This window comes from Camarhynchus parvulus, chromosome Z (assembly GCF_901933205.1).
Source record: "Camarhynchus parvulus chromosome Z, STF_HiC, whole genome shotgun sequence".
In the NCBI taxonomy this organism is placed as follows: Eukaryota; Metazoa; Chordata; class Aves; order Passeriformes; family Thraupidae; genus Camarhynchus; species Camarhynchus parvulus.
The window spans coordinates 69,656,807-69,671,931 of record NC_044601.1 but is presented as its reverse complement, the minus strand read 5'-3'; the positions used below and the strand labels follow the sequence as shown (position 1 = coordinate 69,671,931).

The 15,125-nt window shown below is 60.9% G+C and overlaps 1 protein-coding gene across 2 annotated transcripts in view; it reads right to left on the bottom strand.

Annotated features, from left to right (window-relative positions):
* The window catches only part of SMAD4 (SMAD family member 4), a 36,219-nt gene extending 23,958 nt beyond the window's left edge, over nucleotides 1-12,261 (bottom strand). For both annotated transcript variants that reach the window (XM_030968844.1, XM_030968843.1), the window contains exon 1: nucleotides 12,198-12,261. The gene's annotated coding sequence lies outside the window, so the exon portion shown is untranslated. The remainder of the gene's footprint in view (nucleotides 1-12,197) is intronic.
* Between the last annotated feature and the right edge of the window lie 2,864 nt (nucleotides 12,262-15,125).

Genomic DNA, 15,125 nt, shown 5'->3' with positions numbered 1-15,125 from the left:
GTGACACTGGCAATGCACCGCTGTGGCACACACACCCTGCTCTGTGTGACACTGGCAGTGCAGCACTGTGGCACACACACCCTCACAGCTGTGTGACACTGGCAATGCAGCGCTGTGGCACACACACCCTGCTCTGTGTGACACTGGCAATGCAGCGCTGTGGCACACACACCCTGCTCTGTGTGACACTGGCAATGCAGCGCTGTGGCACACACACCCTGCTCTGTGTGACACTGGCAATGCAGCGCTGTGGCACACACACCCTGCTCTGTGTGACACTGGCAATGCAGCGCTGTGGCACACACACCCCTGCTCTGTGTGACACTGGCAGTGCAGCGCTGTGGCACACACACCCTGCTCTGTGTGACACTGGCAATGCAGCGCTGTGGCACACACACCCTGCTCTGTGTGACACTGGCAATGCAGCGCTGTGGCACACACACCCTCACAGCTGTGTGACACTGGCAATGCAGCGCTGTGGCACACACACCCTGCACTGTGTGACACTGGCAATGCAGCGCTGTGGCACACACACCCTGCTCTGTGTGACACTGGCAATGCAGCGCTGTGGCACACACACCCTGCTCTGTGTGACACTGGCAATGCAGCGCTGTGGCACACACACCCTGCTCTGTGTGACACTGGCAATGCAGCGCTGTGGCACACACACCCTGCTCTGTGTGACACTGGCAGTGCAGCGCTGTGGCACACACACCCTGCTCTGTGTGACACTGGCAATGCAGCGCTGTGGCACACACACCCTGCTCTGTGTGACACTGGCAATGCAGCGCTGTGGCACACACACCCTGCTCTGTGTGACACTGGCAGTGCAGCGCTGTGGCACACACACCCTGCTCTGTGTGACACTGGCAATGCAGCGTTGGCACACACACCCCTGCTCTGTGTGACACTGGCAATGCAGCGCTGTGGCACACACACCCTGCTCTGTGTGACACTGGCAGTGCAGCGCTGTGGCACACACACCCCTGCTCTGTGTGACACTGGCAATGCAGCGCTGTGGCACACACACCCTGCACTGTGTGACACTGGCAATGCAGCGCTGTGGCACACACACCCTGCTCTGTGTGACACTGGCAATGCAGCGCTGTGGCACACACACCCTGCTCTGTGTGACACTGGCAATGCAGCGCTGTGGCACACACACCCTCACAGCTGTGTGACACTGGCAATGCAGCGCTGTGGCACACACACCCTGCTCTGTGTGACACTGGCAGTGCAGCTCGAGTCACTCAGCCGTGCTAATTTTCAAACTTGGCTGAAGAATCAATGCAAGGCCGGTGAATACCTCTGCCAGAAAGGGTTACCTGAGCCACCCCACAGCTCCCTGCAGAAAGGGTTACCTGAGCCACCCCAGAGATCCCAAAAGGGCCAGCTGCTCCCAGCACCCGCCTCACAGAACCGGAACCACCCCGTCTGACTTACCCACGGGGGACAGGAGCCCTGCCGAGGTGCCTGGAGCCTGCCCTCGCCCTACTTATACGGCTCTGAGGGGCAGGAATGCCAAACAGGCCCCACGCGGACCCAGACTGTGCCACTGTTTGGGATCAGCTGGGACACGCTCTCTCCAAACAGCGATTATCCTGCTGGTGTGCCCAGATAACACACACAAGGTTTCACACTCAGCACGCTCTGCACGGGCCCCAGGAGGGCATTCCCTGCTGCGGAGGATCATCCAAAGCAGATGAAGGGATAAACATTGCATTTATGGAACAGAAACTCAACATTCCACCCCGGGCACCTGTACCTCCTCAGCCACACCAGCAAGGCAGCATTGCAGGCTAGCACAGCCCAGGAACAAGAGTGCCAGAAAAACATGGGTAAGAAAACACGGCTCCCGAACATTCCCAGCAACTCTTCAGGCAGCCAATGAAGTGTTAAAGAGATAGGATCACTTGGATGGCCTGGCTTGAGGCCCACGAGTCGCTGAGGTACGTTTCAGTTCCATGCCCTACAGAGCAGCAGGCGGTTAAGAAACAGAAAAAGTCTTCCTGATTTTCATGGTTAGGAAGAAAAACTCACATGGATTTCACTTCCTTGCCTTCATGGAAGTGTTACTACAGCTGAGGCATAAAGGGCAGGGGCTGCTAGAAGTCCCCAAAACTTACTAAACCCCAGCCAAAGTGCTCCAGTCATTCAGCCACGCAAATTTTTAAACTTAGCTGAAAAATCCCTTCATCCAAACAACTCCCATTTTCAACACTGTGATCTGGTTGAGATCTGAAGCTGCAAACCCAGACCCTTACAAAACACTCACATCCTTTCCTACACGTTAAAGGCAACCTTAAAGGAACACTTCTAGCACCGAGGAGTGGTTTCTCTTCCCCCTCGCCCCCCGCAGAAGCCACACTCTGCAATGTGGGAGAAGCACCAGCCCCCAGGAGAACGCAGCAGCCACAGCAGCGGCTGGGACGGAGCTGGGGTCAGGAACACGATCCAGCCCCACTCTGCAATGTGGGGAGAAGCACCAGCCCCCAGGCAGACAGCAGCCACAGCAGCGGCTGGGACGGAGCTGGGGTCAGGAACATGACCCAGGCAACCTGTGCATGCACAGAGGGGTCCAGGCCAGGCGCAGCTGTGCGGGGATCGGGCTCACCAAGAAGCTCAGTCTAAAAGCACAGCAGCACAAACCCACTGGGAACTGCCTGGAGGTACAGGCAGGAGGGCAAGGCCCCTCCACGCCGCCTCCCAGCACATGGGCCTCATTCCTGCACTTCCTACAGCAAACCAGGGATTCCCAAACACGGGAGCCGTCACTGTTCAGAGGGGAAACTGCGAGAGAAGTAGCGTGACCTGCAGGGACCACGTAACACTTTGTTCGTAAGAGCCAAGATGCTAATGCTGTGCTTAAGAAAAAAATAATAAAAAATAAAGTTAAAATACATAGCACAGCCTTGTATCACCTGGAAAAACAGCTCCTGCAGGCGTCAGGGCCGCAGCGCCCCTCAGGAAAGGTTTGATGGAGCAGAGAGGGAAGCAGGGCAGGGATCAGCTCAGAGAGGCCCCAGGTGCACGCGGGGTGCTGCAGGTGCACAGGTGCTGCCCTGGTGGGCACGGGTGCTGAGCAAACGGGGCAGCACACACGGCACACACGGCACACACGGCACACACGGCACACACGGCACACACGGCACAGCACGCACGGCACACACGGCACACACGGCACACACACACGGCATACACACACAGCACACACGGCACACACGGCACAGCACACACGGCACACACGGCACACACGGCACACACACACGGCACACACAGCACACACGGCACACACGGCACACACGGCACACACACACGGCACACACAGCACACACGGCACACACACACAGCACACACGGCACACACAGCACAGCACACACAGCACAGCACACACGGCACACACGCACACACACACACGGCACACACAGCACACACGGCACACACACACAGCACACACGGCACACACAGCACAGCACACACGCGGCACACACAGCACAGCACACACAGCACAGCACACACAGCACACACGGCACACACACACGGCACACACAGCACACACAGCACACACGGCACACACGGCACACACAGCACACACACACGGCACACACAGCACACACAGCACACACGGCACACACACACAGCACACACGGCACACACAGCACAGCACACACAGCACAGCACACATGGCACACACGGCACACACACACGGCACACACGGCACACACAGCACACACACACACACGGCACACACGGCACACACACACGGCACACACAGCACACACGGCACACACACACAGCACACACGGCACACACACACACAGCACACACGGACACACACAGCACAGCACACACAGCACAGCACACACGGCACACACGGCACACACACACACGGCACACACACACAGTACACACGGCACACACGCACACACACAGCACAGCACACACCACAGCACAGCACACACGACCACACGCACACACACACGGCACACACAGCACACACGGCACACACGGCACACACGGCACACACACACGGCACACACAGCACACACACACGGCACACACAGCACACACGGCACACACACACAGCACACACGGCACACACACACAGCACACACGGCACACACAGCACAGCACACACAGCACAGCACACACGGCACACACGGCACACACACACGGCACACACAGCACACACGGCACACACGGCACACACGGCACACACACACACAGCACACACACACACACCATGGATCCGTGACTGCCACTGCTGAGTAACAAACCCCACACACTCTCCAGAAGGCTGGCTGGCACCAAGCCTGGTCTCACTCCAGACCCTCTTGTACACACGGTTCCAATACAGGTAGACCTGGCTGGCCAATTAATCAATGTATTTCACCTGACTGGCTAATTAGCAAGGTGCCTTCCTTATAAACAATCTTCGAGAAAAACAAGGAAACAGAGAGCAGGAAAACAACACCTGTAGGTTGTTGATGATAAGAAGCTATCACTGTTTATCTTCAACTCTCTAAATCTCTCAGGCGGATTCTGACAACACTTTTCTCGTTGTCTCGCTCTCTGACCAGGCTGTCACACCCACAGAGCCCGAGTGCACCCTTGTCACCGAAATCCAACCGGCCTGTGGAGTTACAATCAAAGACAAAGGGTTCTACAGGTGCTGCCGTGCACACCTGGGGCTCAGGAAGCCCTCGAGCAGCGAGGCAGAGAGGGAACTGCCCTCTTTTTGCACAGCAGTCTGCTCAGCAGGCAGCCCAGCGTGCCCCGAGCAGCTGAAATGGCCATCAGCAGGGGACGGGCACAGGGACACAGGGACACAGGGACACAGGGACACCAGCCCTGGCCAGGCACAAATGGCCATCAGCTGGGGACGGGCACAGGGACACAGGGACACAGGGACACAGGGACACCAGCCCTGGCCAGGCACAAATGGCCATCAGCTGGGGACAGGCACAGGGACACAGGGACACAGGGACACCAGCCCTGCCCCGGCACAAATGGCCATCAGCTGGGGACAGGCACAGGGACACAGGGACACAGGGACACAGGGACACCAGCCCTGGCCAGGCACAAATGGCCATCAGCTGGGGACGGGCACAGGGACACAGGGACACAGGGACACAGGGACACAGGGACACCAGCCCTGCCCCGGCACAAATGGCCATCAGCAGGGGACGGGCACAGGGACACAGGGACACAGGGACACAGGGACACCAGCCCTGGCCAGGCACAAATGGCCATCAGCAGGGGACGGGCACAGGGACACAGGGACACAGGGACACAGGGACACCAGCCCTGCCCCGGCACAAATGGCCATCAGCTGGGGATGGACACTGTGACACAGGGACACGGGGACACAGGGACACCAGCCCTGCCCCGGCACAGCGCTGCACTCCTGCCACGCTGCAGACCCGGGCACACCTTGGCAGGCCACGGTGCCTGTCCCCAGCTGCAGAGGCCTGAGCCACTGTGCCCACGTGCAGCAAACTCCCTTCAGCAGGAGCCACGCCCGGAGGGAACATTGCTGCCCTGACCTTAACAAAACCACTTCCGAGGGAACAAGGAAACACAGCCATGGACAGCGCAGCAAAGTGACAAGGACAGGCGCAGCCAGACCAAGGCTGGTGGTGCCACACGCAAGGCCAAAGGGAAGGGTGTGGGGGTCTAATTCTGGGGGGTGAGCAGGGAAACGAGTTCATGCAAAACACACCTGAAAGAACTAAACTGCATCTCCAAGTCGCAACCACAAAAGCAATTTTTGGGAAAATGTATCTAAGAAAAACCAAGAATTGCCTGCTTAAAGCTGCCAGTGATGGTCTGGGAGCATGATTCATGGGTAACAGCCATCCCAGACAGATCTCCAGCATTATTCTGATACCAGGCAGTAAGGCGACACTAACGAACTGGCTAATTAGAGCAGCGTGCAAACTGACGTCCTGCTAGAACATTTCACACGAGAAAGGCCCCTGCCTCAGCTGCTGCCTCCAGAATCAGACAGACACAAAGATGTCAGGAATACACTTGATGGCTTTTAACCACCAGAACATTACTATGGAGTTTTGCTGTTTAATAATGCAAAGGCAGAAGTTTTATCATAAACACGACAGCGGAAAATCCATAAACCAACAAAACAAAAAGCAGCTTGTGATTTGATGAAGATAAGAGCAAGTGATTAAACTGCAGATACTTTACAGCACATTAGATTATTATCTACTTGCCCCACGGGTGAACAGCAGCAAAATGTCTCATTGTAGACATGAGAACGATTAGCACTAAAGAGCAGGGAGGAGCTCTGAGGAGGCGCCCACCACGCTGCCCTGCGCCGTGCAGCAGAGCTAACAGTCCCCAGAACACTATTTTTGTGCACGCATCTGAATCATCAGTATCAATTCCCCCCATCTCTCTGGCAGCAGCTACCGAAATTTAAGACACACGGCAGCATAAAGCTGGAGAGCTGGAGAAGAGCTTGAAGGAAACTCTGAGTGGCACCAGCTTTGTGTTGACAGTTTGAGAGGCTGGAGCAGCCATGTCTCCGCGGGAGAGGCTGGGGTGGCGCGGGTCCCCAGAGCTGCTCTGGGCACGTTTCTCCTGCCAGCTCCCACCTGTGCATCCAGCCCTGCCCAGAAGCACTTCCCGAGTGCCCAGAGTGAGGGTGCAGGGAGAGCACAGCTCCCTCGGGGCTCTCACCCCTTCCCGAGTGCCCAGAGTGAGGGTGCAGAGAGGGCACAGCTCCCTCGGGGCTCTCACCCCTTCCCGAGTGCCCAGAGTGAGGGTGCAGAGAGGGCACAGCTCCCTCGGGGCTCTCACCCCTTCCCGAGTGCCCAGCCTGAGGGTGCAGAGAGGGCACAGCTCCCTTGAGGTTCCAACTCTTGTTTGAGGAGCCGACCCCGTGGTAACCGCACTCCAAAGCCCACCTTCCCTCTCAGGGCACAGGAGGGAAAAGCTAACCCTGCTGTAATGACCTGACTGTACCATGTGCTTTAAAACCCCAGCAAGTTCATTTTACACATTTCTCCGTTCTTTCTCATTTTCACTTTTTGAGAAAGCACACAGCTGAAAACCAATTCCTCCTTTCAGTACAGGCCTCTGTGTGGTCAGAGAGAGAAGATAAGCACAGCGCAGCACACGACCTCCTCTGCCACTTGAGCCACACTGGGGACAGCCCCGTGTGCCACCCTGCACAGGCTGGGGACAGCCCCGTGTGCCACCCTGCACAGCACAGCCTGGGGACAGCCCCGTGTGCCACCCTGCACAGCACAGCCTGGGGACAGCCCCGTGTGCCACCCTGCACAGCACAGCCTGGGGACAGCCCCGTGTGCCACCCTGCACACAGCACAGCCTGGGGACAGCCCCGTGTGCCACCCTGCACAGCCTGGGGACAGCCCCGTGTGCCACCCTGCACAGCACAGCCTGGGGACAGCCCCGTGTGCCACCCTGCACAGCCTGGGGACAGCCCCGTGTGCCACCCTGCACAGGCTGGGGACAGCTCCGTGTGCCACCCTGCACACAGCACAGCCTGGGGACAGCCCCGTGTGCCACCCTGCACAGGCTGGGGACAGCTCCGTGTGCCACCCTGCACAGGCTGGGGACAGCCCCGTGTGCCACCCTGCACAGCACAGCCTGGGGACAGCCCCGTGTGCCACCCTGCACAGCCTGGGGACAGCCCCGTGTGCCACCCTGCACAGGCTGGGGACAGCTCCGTGTGCCACCCTGCACACAGCACAGCCTGGGGACAGCCCCGTGTGCCACCCTGCACAGCCTGGGGACAGCTCCGTGTGCCACCCTGCACAGGCTGGGGACAGCCCCGTGTGCCACCCTGCACAGCACAGCCTGGGGACAGTCCCGTGTGCCACCCTGCACAGGCTGGGGACAGCCCCGTGTGCCACCCTGCACAGCCTGGGGACAGCCCCGTGTGCCACCCTGCACACAGCACAGCCTGGGGACAGCCCCGTGTGCCACCCTGCACAGCACAGCCTGGGGACAGCCCCGTGTGCCACCCTGCACAGCCTGGGGACAGCTCCGTGTGCCACCCTGCACAGCACAGCCTGGGGACAGTCCCGTGTGCCACCCTGCACACAGCACAGCCTGGGGACAGCCCCGTGTGCCACCCTGCACAGCCTGGGGACAGCCCCGTGTGCCACCCTGCACAGCCTGGGGACAGCCCCGTGTGCCACCCTGCACAGGCTGGGGACAGTCCCGTGTGCCACCCTGCACACAGCACAGCCTGGGGACAGCCCCGTGTGCCACCCTGCACAGCCTGGGGACAGCCCCGTGTGCCACCCTGCACAGCCTGGGGACAGCCCCTTGTGCCACCCTGCACAGCACAGCCTGGGGACAGCCCCGTGTGCCACCCTGCACAGCACAGCCTGGGGACAGTCCCGTGTGCCACCCTGCACAGCACAGCCTGGGGACAGCCCCGTGTGCCACCCTGCACAGCCTGGGGACAGCTCCGTGTGCCACCCTGCACAGCACAGCCTGGGGACAGTCCCGTGTGCCACCCTGCACACAGCACAGCCTGGGGACAGCCCCGTGTGCCACCCTGCACAGCCTGGGGACAGCCCCGTGTGCCACCCTGCACAGGCTGGGGACAGCCCCGTGTGCCACCCTGCACAGCCTGGGGACAGCCCTGGGGATAGAGTTCTCTGCGTTTGCTAGAGCTTAACAAAAACTCACCTCTGGGCACACATGGAAAATCCCAGCCCTGACCAAAATATGGTTTTTCAGGAGGTTAAGAGCAGAGAGAACAGAGCCCTAAAATCCCTGCAGGACCCTGCCAGCAGCTCCTCACCAGGATCTGCTCTGAGCACCTTTGTTCCCACCAAGCCAGTGGATTCCTGCCAGAGCTCCCATCCCCACTGTGCCAGCCCAGCCTGAATGCATTATGTAAAGAGCTATCTGCTTAAAAACGGAATCCTAATCAGCGTGAGGCACTCGGTGCTTCTCCCTGGGCCTCAGCTCTTTGAAATAAAGTTCCTGAATCAATATTAAACACGCGTGCTTATGCAACAAGCAAATCCAGAGAGGTTCGTGAAGAAACTCAGGAAAGGGCAGGGAGCGGGGAGGACAAGCTGCCACCTCCAGAGTGCCTGGGGCAGGACAGGTGAGGCTGAAGGGCTGTGCCCCGGGTCGGGGTCCTGGAGGGGCTGGGGCAGAGCTGAGCTCAGGAGCCTCAGCCTCTGGCAGGGGACAGGAGCCCTGAGCTGGGACAGGAGCCCTGAGCTGGGACAGGAGCCCTGAGCTGGGACAGGAGCCCTGAGCTGGGACAGGAGCCCTGAGCAGCTGGGACAGGAGCTCTGAGCTGGGACAGGAGCTCTGAGCAGCTGGGACAGGAGCCCTGAGCTGGGACAGGAGCCCTGAGCAGCTGGGACAGGAGCTCTGAGCTGGGACAGGAGCTCTGAGCAGCTGGGACAGGAGCCCTGAGCTGGGACAGGAGCTCTGAGCTGGGACAGGAGCTCTGAGCTGGGACAGGAGCCCTGAGCTGGGACAGGAGCCCTGAGCAGCTGGGACAGGAGCTCTGAGCTGGGACAGGAGCTCTGAGCAGCTGGGACAGGAGCTCTGAGCTGGGACAGGAGCCCTGAGCTGGGACAGGAGCCCTGAGCAGCTGGGACAGGAGCTCTGAGCTGGGACAGGAGCTCTGAGCAGCTGGGACAGGAGCTCTGAGCTGGGACAGGAGCCCTGAGCAGCTGGGACAGGAGCCCTGAGCAGCTGGGACAGGAGCCCTGAGCAGCTGGGACAGGAGCTCTGAGCTGGGACAGGAGCCCTGAGCTGGGACAGGAGCCCTGAGCAGCTGGGACAGGAGCCCTGAGCTGGGACAGGAGCCCTGAGCTGGGACAGGAGCCCTGAGCAGCTGGGACAGGAGCCCTGAGCTGGGACAGGAGCTCTGAGCTGGGACAGGAGCCCTGAGCAGCTGGGACAGGAGCCCTGAGCAGCTGGGACAGGAGCTCTGAGCTGGGACAGGAGCCCTGAGCTGGGACAGGAGCCCTGAGCTGGGACAGGAGCCCTGAGCAGCTGGGACAGGAGCCCTGAGCTGGGACAGGAGCCCTGAGCAGCTGGGACAGGAGCCCTGAGCTGGGACAGGAGCCCTGAGCTGGGACAGGAGCTCTGAGCTGGGACAGGAGCCCTGAGCTGGGACAGGAGCTCTGAGCTGGGACAGGAGCCCTGAGCTGGGACAGGAGCTCTGAGCTGGGACAGGAGCCCTGAGCAGCTGGGACAGGAGCCCTGAGCAGCTGGGACAGGAGCCCTGAGCAGCTGGGACAGGAGCTCTGAGCAGCTGGGACAGGAGCCCTGAGCAGCTGGGACAGGAGCCCTGAGTTGGGACAGGAGCCCTGAGCTGGGACAGGAGCTCTGAGCTGGGACAGGAGCCCTGAGCAGCTGGGACAGGAGCCCTGAGCAGCTGGGACAGGAGCCCTGAGCTGGGACAGGAGCCCTGAGCTGGGACAGGAGCTCTGAGCTGGGACAGGAGCCCTGAGCAGCTGGGACAGGAGCCCTGAGCAGCTGGGACAGGAGCCCTGAGCAGCTGGGACAGGAGCTCTGAGCAGCTGGGACAGGAGCCCTGAGCTGGGACAGGAGCTCTGAGCAGCTGGGACAGGAGCCCTGAGCTGGGACAGGAGCTCTGAGCAGCTGGGACAGGAGCCGGCTGGGCAGCTGGGACAGGAGCTCTGAGCTGGGACAGGAGCCCTGAGCAGCTGGGACAGGAGCCCTGAGCAGCTGGGACAGGAGCCCTGAGCAGCTGGGACAGGAGCTCTGAGCTGGGACAGGAGCTCTGAGCAGCTGGGACAGGAGCTCTGAGCTGGGACAGGAGCTCTGAGCAGCTGGGACAGGAGCTCTGAGCTGGGACAGGAGCTCTGAGCAGCTGGGACAGGAGCCCTAAACAGCTGGGACAGGAGCCCTGAGCTGGGACAGGAGCCCTGAGCTGGGACAGGAGCTCTGAGCTGGGACAGGAGCCCTGAGCTGGGACAGGAGCCCTGAGCTGGGACAGGAGCCCTGAGCAGCTGGGACAGGAGCCCTGAGCAGCTGGGACAGGAGCCCTGAGCTGGGACAGGAGCCCTGAGCTGGGACAGGAGCTCTGAGCAGCTGGGACAGGAGCCCTGAGCAGCTGGGACAGGAGCCCTGAGCTGGGACAGGAGCCCTGAGCTGGGACAGGAGCCCTGAGCAGGGACAGGAGCCCTGAGCAGCTGGGACAGGAGCTCTGAGCAGCTGGGACAGGAGCTCTGAGCTGGGACAGGAGCCCTGAGCTGGGACAGGAGCCCTGAGCAGGGACAGGAGCCCTGAGCTGGGACAGGAGCCCTGAGCAGGGACAGGAGCCCTGAGCAGCTGGGACAGGAGCCCTGAGCAGCTGGGACAGGAGCTCTGAGCAGCTGGGACAGGAGCCCTGAGCAGGGACAGGAGCCCTGAGCTGGGACAGGCGCCCTGAGCTGGGACAGGAGCCCTGAGCAGCTGGGACAGGAGCCCTGAGCTGGGACAGGCGCCCTGAAGAGCTGAGACTGGAGCTCCCACCCGACCCAGCTGTGAGCGCTGGTGAGCCATCCCGGCGCTGCCGGGCGCCCGCAGCCGTCGCTCTGGGCTCTCACACCGCCCCGTTCCCCGCGGGGTCAGCCCTGCACCATGCACCGGCCGCAGCACCGCCTCCGAGCCGCACGGGTCAGCGAGTGCCCCGAGCTGGCAGCCGCGGGTTTGGTCTGTGATAACACACGCTGCGAGCCCCGCTGGCCCGAACCCGCAGCCAGCACGGCTCTGGGCACCCACAGTCGATAGCAGAGGCCAAGGCACCAGGGAGCGCCCACAAAACCACCGGGGCGCTCCCGCAGCGGGGCGGCGCTCGGCCGGGGGCACGGCGGCTGCCCAGCGTTCGAAACCTCAGAGTAAAAAGTTTGGGAGCGGGAGGGGGGGCTCCCGTGTTTTTCTCGCCGGGGAAAAGCGAGGAGGTGGTGGGAAGGGGGCAGGAAGGAGGTGATGAAGGGGCGGCAGGGAGGTGGGGATGAGGCCGGGGCCAGGGGGCCGTAGAGGGGAGGTGGGGGAGGGAGCCCGGGCAGGAGGGCAAGGCAGCGGGGAGGAGCCCGCCGAGGCCGGGGAAGGCGCCCGGGAAGGTGGGGAAGTGCTCGGGGAAGCGGCCGGGCAGGGGCGGAAGGAGCGCGGGAGGGGAGCCCAGCGCGGCGGGCGCGGGCAGCGGATGGAGCGGGTGTTACCTGGGCCGCCGTCCGGGCGCGGCCCGAGGCCGCCGTGAGGGGCGGCGGCGGCGGCGGGGGAAGGCCCGGGCCTCCGCCCCTCCCCTCCGCGCGGCGGGGCGGGGCGGGGCGGCGCTCGCGGCGCCGGGGGCAGCGGCCGCCCGCTGCCGGCCCCCCGCCGCCTGCTGCCCGCGCTGCCCGCGCCGCCCGCGCCGCTCGCGGTTTGTTTGTTGTCGCTGTCGCTCTCGCGGCCGCCGCCGACACGTCCGGGCCGCCGCCGCCGCCGCCGCGCATGCGCCACATCCGGGTCCCGCGGCGCCTGCGCGGCGCCGAGAGGGGCGCGGGCGGGCGCGTTGTGTTTGTGGTTGGCGGGCGGCGCTCCAGCGGCGCGGGGAGCGGCCGGGCGCGGGATCCGTGACGTGCGGAGCCCCGGGAGCGGGAGCCCGGGATAGGCCGGGCCCTGCCTGCCCGCCTGGCCCTTCATTCCCTTCCCGCCGGACCGGGCTCTTCATTGCCGCCGGGCCACCCGCTCTGAGCTCCGGGTGCCACGTCCGGGCCTCCTTGGGCCTGGCCTGGGCACTCCAACCCTCCCTGGGCGGTTCCAGTTCCTGACCTCCCTTCCCATGGGGAAATTCCTGCTGCTGTCCAAGCTGACCCTCCCCTGGCCCAGCCTGAGGCCGTTCCCTCTCCTCCTGTCCCTGTTCCCTGGGAGCACAGCCCGACCCCCCCGGTGTCCCCTCCTGTCAGGAGCTGTGCAGAGCCACAAGGTCCCCCCTGAGCCTCCTTTGCTCCAGGCTCAGCCCCTTCCCAGCTCCCTCAGCCTCTCCTGGGGCTCCAGCCCCTTCCCAGCTCCGTTCCCTGCCCTGGACACGCTCCAGCCCCTCAGTGTCCGTTCCCAGTGGCGGCTCCAGAGCAGGACAAGGCTGGAGCTGCCAGCACAGGGGGAGCACCCGGGGCTGTGAGGGTGAGCCCGTAAATGTGGCCATGGGAACAAAACCCCAACAAAAGTGAAATATCTCTCAAATCAGAGAATGCTGAGATGGTTTGGATTGAAAGGAACCTTAAAGCTCATCCAGCCCCACCCCTGCCATGGGCAGGGACACCTCCCACTGTCCCAGGCTGCTCCAAGCCCCATCCAGCCTGGCCTTGGGCACTCCCAGGGATTCAGGGGCAGCCACAGCTGCTCTGGGCACCCTGGGCCAGGGCCTGCCCACCCTCCCAGCCAGCAATTCCTAATTCCCAATAGCCCAAAATCTGTCCCTGCCCTCTGGCCCTGGGAAGCCATTGCCTGGCTGCTGTCCCTGCATGCCTTGTCCCCAGTGGCTGTGCAGCTCTCCTGGAGCCCCTGGAGGCCCTGGCAGGGGCTCTGAGGTGTCCCTGGAGCCTTCTCTTGTGCAGCTGAGCAGCCCCAGCTGTGCCAGGCTGGCTCCAGAGCAGAGGGGCTCCAGCCCTGGCAGCATCTCCGTGGCCTCCTCTGCACTGGCTGCAGCAGCTCCAGCTCCTTGTGCTGTTGGAGCCAGGGCTGGGGCAGCTCTGCAGGTGGGCTCTCACCTGAGCCCAGGGGCACAGGGGCAGGATCCCCCTGCCCTGCTGCCCACGCTGGGGCTCAGCCCGGGCCGGGCCGTGCTCCTGCAGCGCTGCGAGCCCGGCAGCCCCAGCAGTGCCAGCCCTGCGCTCAGCGCTGCTGCCCCTCCACACCTCCTCACCGGCACAAGCAAACTCCCCAAAAAGGGGAGTTTGAGAAGGAAAAGGTGTGAAATACAAAGCTGTGTTTCGTGTCAGGTACAAACAGGCGATGTGTGTATTTGTGAGTGCACCGACAGTGGGAGAGCTGTGAATTTTAATAAAAACTGAGGAAAGTGAAGCATGGAGAAAGGCCTTTGAAATTAACCCTAGTTGATTAGGAGCATTGGAATGAAAGCGTTAAAGATGTTGCTTTTTGCTTATAGTTAATCCATAAAGAGCTCTGCAACAATAACCTTTTGAGGTATAATTTTAGAATATTACTCATATCCTTGAAACCATAGCTTTGGAATATATGTAAAGGAAATATGCTTATCTCACACCCTATTGAAGCAAAGAAAAACAGCTTGAGAGAGGAAGATCACCACCACCTCCAGGGTTTATGGTTTCGACCAAGGGTAGCTGGACATCACTGTTATTAGATTTATAGTCTCTGCAATTAAAAGGGTGGACCTACATCTGGGGAGCTGCACTGCACCAGATGGGATTCGTCTTCTTCGGTCGGAAACTGGACCACCACCATCTGGGGATACTCCTTTAAAAACACATCCTGAGAAAAACTAAATCACAATAGTGTATAGAATTGTGATGTAATAATTTGGAATAAATATTGCTGATGAATAAAAAATTGGAAATAGAAACTGCTGAAAAAGCTGATGAGTACCCCTATAAATACCTGTAATCCTCAATTATCAGTGTGCAGTTGGAGGGAAACTTCCCCCACTGTACCCAGCGCTGCATTGCTCAAACTTTCCCATATTAGATAATAAATTGATTGCTGCTTGAATATTGGCCTAGTCAAGCTTCTCATTCATAACAAAGGTATTTCAGAACTAGAATGTTGCACCTTCCTGCCTTCCTGGTGTTGAGCTGCCGTTTGAATTCAAAACAGGATGGAAAAAGGTGTGCAAAGTACCTCGTCCCCTGGAAAACGCAATGTATTTTTGCTAATACCAGGGGATTTTGGCAAGGTGTTGTGTTGTCACAACCACTCCAACAAGAACCAAGAATAATGGGAATTTTACAAATTTGTTATATTGCCCTATCAAAATTTGCTGCTCAGGCCGTTCAGTTGTTTATAGTCAGTTCCACATCCTGAGGGCCTTATGTTGAAAAGCAGTATATAACGCTCCTGTATTTGTCATCTCCTCCGGGGCGGACATAACTGAAGTCTCTGCACGGCAGGATTTGCCGAGTGTGGTGCAA